Source organism: Lissotriton vulgaris, chromosome 1_1, assembly GCF_964263255.1.
Source record: "Lissotriton vulgaris chromosome 1_1, aLisVul1.2, whole genome shotgun sequence".
In the NCBI taxonomy this organism is placed as follows: Eukaryota; Metazoa; Chordata; class Amphibia; order Caudata; family Salamandridae; genus Lissotriton; species Lissotriton vulgaris.
Window position 1 is genome coordinate 484,758,923 of NC_141685.1, and position 7,654 is coordinate 484,766,576.

Here is a 7,654-nt window from a genome sequence, read left to right on the forward strand (position 1 = left end):
AGACTGGAGTTGGAATAGTAATGATTTATTAATTATTGTCGAGCAACTACTTCAATTTAATGTAGACTGGAGTTGGAATAGTAATTATTAATTAATTAGTGTCCAGCACCTACTTAAATTATATGTAGACTGGAGTTGGAATAGTAATTATTAATCAATTAGTGTTCAGCACCTACTTCAATTTAATGTAGACTGGAGTTGGAATAGTAATTATTAATTAATTAGTGTCCAGCACCTACTTCAATTTAATGTAGACTGGAGTTGGAATAGTAATTATTAAATAATTAATGTCCAGCACCTACTTCAATTAAATGTAGACTGGAGTTGTAATAGTAATTATTAATTATTTAGTGTCCAGCACCTACTTCAATTTAATGTAGACTGGAGTTGGAATAGTAATTATTAAATAATTAGTGTCCAGCACCTACTTCTATTTAATGTAGACTGGTGTAGGAATAGTAATTAATATTTAATTAGTTTCCAGCACCTACTTCAATTTAATGTAGACTGGAGTTGGAATAGTAATTATTAATCAATTAGTGTCCAGCACCTACTTCAATTTAATGTAGACTGGAGTTGGAATAGTAATTATTAAATAATTAGTGTCCAGCACCTACTTCAATTAAATGTAGACTGGAGTTGGAATAGTAATTATTAAATAATTAGTGTCCAGCACCTACTTCAATTTAATGTAGACTGGAGTTGGAATAGTAATTATTAATTAATTAGTGTCCAGCACCTACTTCAATTAAATGTAGATTGGAGTTGGAATAGTAATTATTAGTTGATTAGTGTCCAGCGCCTACTTCAATTTTATGTAGACTGGAGTTGGTATAGTAATTATTAATTAATTGGTGTCCAGCACCTACTTCAATGTAATGTAGACTGGAGTTGGAATAGTAATTATTAATTAATTAGTGTCCAGCACCTACTTCAATTTAATGTAGACTGGAGTTGGAATAGTAATTATTAAATAATTAGTGTCCAGCACCTACTTCAATTAAATGTAGACTGGAGTTGGAATAGTAATTATTAATTAATTAGTGTCCAGCACCTACTTCAATTTAATGTAGACTGGAGTTGGAATAGTAATTATTAATTGATTAGTGTCCAGCACCTACTTCAATTTAATGTAGACTGGAGTTGGAATAGTAATTATTAATTAATTAGTGTCCAGCACCTACTTCAATTAAATGTAGACTGGAGTAGGAATAGTAATTATTAATTAATTAGTGTCCAGCACCTACTTTTATTTAATGTAGACTGGAGTGGGAATAGTAAGTAATATTTTTTTAGTGTTTAGCACCTATTTGTATATTAAGTAGAGTGGAGCTGGAATAATTATTTTTTATTAAATTAGTGTCCAGCATTAATTTCAATGTAATATAGATTGAAGTGGGAATAGTAAGTTAAATGTTGTTAATATCTTCTACCTAATTGGATTTTGCCAATAATAATATTGTGAGATTATAGTAATAACAAAATAGAAAATGTTCAACATGTTTGTAAAAAAATATTTATTATGTTATGTATTTTTAGCCAAGATAACAATTTAAATCATAATAAATTCACTTTTATGAAACATTTATATTTCTGATAATAATTTCCAAACACAATGACAATTAAAGTAACAGAAGAAGAAGATTAAAAAAATGGTTATATTTAATATGTAATATTATTTTTTTATAGTATTACATATTATATAGTAAATAAAAAAAATAATAATAATATTAATAATATTAATAATTTTTTAAACAAATAATTTTTTACATTTAAGTTTTTTTGAAAAAGGGATATTTTTTGTAAACATAATTTGTACATTTAAACATTGTGTGACATTTTTTTTACATTTCTATACATTGTTGTAATAAATATTATTTTTTTCATAATATTTATTTATAAACTTTTTATCCATATTTCTAAATAATTTCATGCTAGCAAAAAAGTAACATTTTTTGCAAATATTAGTAATTTTTAAATGATTTCAGGTAATTGTCAAAATAATTTCTATTATATTTCTTACTTTGGACTATTTTATTACTTTTGGGTTCTTTATTTTGTAACTGGGTTAGGTCGTTTTGGGTCATTTGGATGAAGAGCAGCTCGCGGTTGAGAGAGACTTCACGTCGCTTCAGGTAAGGTTTATTTTATATGTTTTATGTGTATTTTAATGTACTTTTGAGAGTAGTGTGCTTCTATTTAGTGTTCTTATATGTGAGTGAGTTGTGTTTTAGATTTTTAAAACGATTATTTCTGTGTGGTAGATACACGTAGTTTTACTTTGTTATAGGATTGTTTACAGAGTAACTTTATGTAGGTTTTAAGTTTATGTACTACCAAAATTATGTTTTTACTAATGTTAGTACTTATTTATGTGTTGGTTAATCTGGGTGGGAATGTCTGTTTTCTATGTTTTTGTTATAGGTGTTCGCTGTATCGGAAGTTCAGTTTTTTTTTAAAGGAAGTGTTTGTTGGTTTTATTCACCACTGCTTTGCAAACACTTCTTTTAAGTTTTCGGTTTTCCTGGAGCGTTTCTTAAAGTTTTTACAATTTTTTGATTTTTTTATGGTTATTCGATGGCTCTTCACACCGTGGATTTGGTTATTTTGGAACAGTTGCATTTTTCCATTTTATTTTGGGTTACATTTGCACTACCTGGATTACTTTGGTGGAGAAGGACGTTATTGGATTTACAACATGATTGGTAATTCATTTATGTTTGATCTTTTGTGGGTGGGTAATGTGATTATTAATATGGCATTGTTTAATAGTTCTTATTTTTATTTAATGTGTGCATATATGTGATTAATATCTCTATATATTGCATACATTAAATACTTTTAAACATCAAGTTTGAACTGTTATGCATATTTAGATGATAGTTTTAGGGATTGCTTTGTTGTTGTTATTTATTAAGAGTAGGGTTTTGGCAATGATGTTTAAGTATTCAATGCCTTTTGTACTAGGGTATAATTTCACTTGCTCTTCTAAGTATTTGTGCATTTGGTTATTTTGTTTTGATGTTTTAGGGACTAGTTCAGTTATGGATTGGTCCATTCTGAATTCCTGGTAGCTTTATTCTTTCTGTAGGCACTTAATAAAATGTTCTAGAGTTGGTTTTGTTCTGCCAGTTGATTGTATAAAGGCATTGTGCCAACCTTCTACTGCACTGTTAGTTTTAGATTGTCCATTTAAGGTGCTTCTGTAAATGTTCCACCAGGGTATTAGGAATGTGGGGTTTCTTCTGTGGCCAGATCTATGGAGTCTGCCTACCCAGGTGTCTTCAAAGTAGTCCAGAAATGGACTCAACTTTGCTTCATTTTGTTTGTAGAAGGGGCTGTCTATAAGAATGTTGTAGTGTTCTGCTACGTCTGTATCTGGAACATAAGCCAGTGCTATGAGTTTTTTAATTTGTTATGCAAAAGATGAGTTAGTAGCATATTCTACACTTAAGGTAGTTTTTTGTAGATGTCTCCATAGACACTGGTTTAAATGATAGTAGCAGCCTTGAATGCAGGTATGGGGGTGGATTTTTAGGATGGTTGAAAGCATTGCTTGCTCAAAATCTAGAATTAGTTTTTCAGGAGAATAATCATTAGTTTCTTGTTTAATTATATTTAATAATTCCATATATGTGGAACTATTTTTGTTTGGTAATAGTGCATATAGTAGTGGTATGTTGCAGTTTTGGTAGAGGCCATGTACTGTGTATAATTGGAAAAATGGTTTGGGACAGATGTTAAAAGTCCCATCCATCATCCAATATTGGCTTTGCTGAAGTTTTACTAGATTCATATTGGTCCCAAAAATAATAAGTCTTTTGTCATTGTTTTCATTGTCGTAAATTATAAATGGTTGCTTGTTTAAAGTAATAATTTGGTTGGCATTTAAATTGATGATATGATATGTTCTGGGAGCTGGTGTGGTAGTAGTAGTAGCTTTTTTAGTTCGTGCTATAGTTCTTTTTAGGCAAAGAATATTTGGCATTTGGGTTGTGGCAGTTTTAGGGATTTTAGGAATTGCTTCTTTTAATATGACGTTGGTTTGTTTTTGGGAACCTGTACTTGCCTCTTTTATATTTTCCAATGCTGTTCTAACTTCAATTTCAGTAACATTTGGTGGATGATTGTGTTCCCTAGTATACAGTACAATAGCTTCTCTTGTTGTTGCCCTTCCATAACACTTGTTAGAATAATATTTACAACATTTCCAATTAACTTTCATGCCATATTGCTTTTCTTGTGTATAAGTGTAACCCATGTAGCACAGTAATAGCTTTCCTTTCTGGCTAGTAACAAATTCTGCTCCTTCTGTCATTTTGTTGTTTGTATATCTAGAAAATATATATATATATAATAGTTAATGTCAAGGAAAATGTGTTTATAAATCTAAGTAAGTGATTATTAGTAATGTATATACTTACGTGTTTTAGAAATCAGTGAAATCTTTTGATATGCTTTATTCTTTTGTTGTGGATACTGTTTTCAGATGTTGTTAGAGCTGTTAGGAAAAACATAAAAAGAGTATATTATTACCCAATTTTGTGTATATTTACAATGTTACAGCTAATTTCTACTACAAAAGTGGATCCTAATAAGTGTAGGATTTTAGTTTACATTGTCAAGATACTTACTTAATTTTTTTAGGTAGGGTTTTCCAGTATAGTTGTATGTTCTTTTTGTGGAGAATAGTTTGAAGTGTTATCTTAAAAAAAAAGGTACATACGTGTTAGAACATTCACCATGTGTGTAGGTTTTCAACAATTTAGCAGTTAATTATGTTCTTTAATATACTTACTTAGTGAGTTGTATTTGTGGTATTCCGATTATGGAGATCAGAATATTTCGAGTATATTTATCTGTAGTGTTAGCTGTGTAAAAAAATTGATAATAGCAACTAATTAGAACAAGTGCTAATGTTTGTCGGTTTTTACCACATTGATTTCAGTTTACAAATACTTACTTAGTAATATTTAATGTAGAAGGGAGCATAAAACTATTAATGCAGTAATTCATTAAACAAAAGAGATTTTCTCACTTCATTCACAATCCAGTAAACAATAAACAGTTTATGACATCTGATCTAAGTACTCTTTTGCTTTGATCTCTGAGACAAAAAACTTGGTAAGACCACCATATACAATTTTAAGCTTTGCAGGGTTATTAAGGTATGCTTGTGCGCCTTTGTCCTGAAAAGATTTAATCAGAGATCTTAGTCGCCAACGTCTTTCCACCGTTACATGACAGAAGTCGGGTCTTGTGAAATATGCAAAATCATTATATTGAACCTTGTGATCAGGCCTAGCCTTTTCAGCTACAATCTGTCTCACTAAGAAGTTACCAAAATAGACCAATATAGCTCTGGGGTAAATGCTAGGTTTTGTCGGAATATTAAAAGGCATCCTATGAGCTCGTTGAACCTCAACATTCAGATTCCAGTCTTTCAGTGCAGGGATAGAGTCTTCTAGTAATTTAACCACATATGCTCTGGTATCCCCCCCTTCAAGTTTCTCTGGGACACCAAGAATGCGAAGATTATTCCGGCGTTGCCGGTTTTCGAATTCCTCAAGTTTCCATTTTATATCAACTAATTGAGTATCTTGAAGCTTGACCCGTTCAGTGTTCATCATAGTTTCTTTTTCATTAGACATAACCCTGGTTTCCATCTCGGTAACTCTTTCACCAATTAGATTACAGGATTTAGATAATTTTCGAACCACTCCTTGCATTTTCCGAAGTGCAGCTCTCGATTTTTTACTGTCTTGTGCAGCCTCTTCTCTATGAGCCGCTATGGCTTGTAAAATAATCTCTACAGCTGGCTGTGAAATCTCTGAATTTACTGGGAGATTAGATGCTGTAGCTGTTTGCGGAGAAGGAGCTGTCTGTACATCCTTGGTGTTATTCCCTTGTATTCTGGTGAAAGTTTTTGATTTGACTCTAATAGTATTAACATTAGTATCCTGGTCTTCGGAGCTCTCATCATATGAACTAATCTGGAGTTCAGAGTCCTCAAGACCCTCGTAAGAGTCAGTATCGTCTGACCATTCCGCCAATGTATTTGGACCATTTTCATCAGTGAATGAATAGAATTCACATGACTCCTTTTCCTTCTCTACAGAAGCCTGACTTTTCGATATATCATTCCCTGCTGTCTTTTTAGTGATTGTTTGGGTCAATACATGACTTTCCTCTACCAATTGTAAACCCCCAGAGTCAACTGGTTGAAGTATCGGGGGAATATCTATATTTAAATGCTCTGTTAGAGGTTCACTAGGGGTCGCTTGACTAGTTTGAGCTGTGTCACACAATGAAGTTGAGTCTAGCTGACTCCCTAAAATATTCCCCCCTATTCCAGAAAAGGACATGCTTTGTCTTGTGGGCGCTGAGTCATGATCTGTACCAACCGGGGCCTCAGAAACACTTGATGCAGGGGTCTGTTCATTGATGTTAATGTTACTTACAGTTTCGTAGCTTACAGCAGGGGGCTGCGGTTCCGGTGTGTTACTTGTCTCCGTAACTGGTTGTCCTGATTCAGCGTCTACATTGAGAGCAGGGGGTAGAGGGAGGGTCTCATTCATTGGCGCAGGTTTTTTGGATCCACTGAGGAGTCCTTTTTTTAAGAATAGGTCGAGAGCTGTATCCCCTGTTGAGTTTAATTTCCTGCGGGCAGCATGGAGTTCCTGTCTTGCTGTGGAGTCTAATAGTGCCTGTTGGCTTCTAGTCTTAGTCTTAGTCTTAGTTCTTTCCACATTAGATAATGAACGCGATCTTCGATCAGGCTCTTCTAGCTGTTCATGCTGCTCATGTTGTTGTCTTTCAGCTTCTTTGCGCAGAATTCTAGCAGCTTTAGCTACCCTAGCTCTGGTTGCTGCAGCTGACACTGAAGTTTTAGCTGGCATTGTTTTAACTGAAGGTACGTAATTCTGCTTAGCCGTCTGTGATCCAAAACAATGCACCAGAGAAAGCCCAACAGGTTTCCCTTGCTCACTTTCACTCTCACCCTCAATGCGTGAGGTTAAACTTGTAGTGGGGCTTACTAAAAGTTCACAGCCCGGGCTGATACTCTGTTGCCGCGGTGTTGCCAAGTTTGCTCCCTGCCCCGCCCCGCCCTGCAGCTCCGCGTTCGAGGAGCAGTCAGCAGCTGTGAGAGGGAGAGCCGTGAGAGCCGTGAGAGGGAGAGCCAGAAAGAGCGATCGCGGCACTGCAGGGAAGCCAGGTGAAGCTTCCGGCTCAACAGTAGAGATATGCCGCTCGAAATCTCCGTACACCTCAAAGGTGAGCATGGGTAGTGGAGCGTAACAAACAGTCTGGGTTCCTTCTCCGTGTGCCTTCTCCGTGTGCCGAGTGCCAAGCGCTGAGCAATCCATTGAGCAGCAGTAGTTCCCTTCCATGTGTCGGTCTCCAAGAACGGAGTTAAGTGAAGCGGAGCGGAGCTCCCACACTGTGCTGCTAACCCGGTCTAAGGACAGACCGCCATCTTGCCCCTTCCACCTTTAAGCGACATGCATTATGTGTATCATTAATAATAATATGGGAGTATTCTAAGCTATATTTCAAGTTCTACATATTGATATAGACTAAACGTTTTCCTTCCTATATAAAGTTTGTTTTTGAAGCGGTTGCTCATACACGATGCTGCTATCACATCACTCAG

The 7,654-nt window shown here is 34.6% G+C and overlaps 1 pseudogene; it reads right to left on the reverse strand.

Moving 5' to 3' along the window:
* Window positions 1-2,872: 2,872 nt before the first annotated feature.
* LOC147747382 (uncharacterized) lies at window positions 2,873-4,318 on the reverse strand (annotated as a pseudogene).
* Window positions 4,319-7,654: the final 3,336 nt, after the last annotated feature.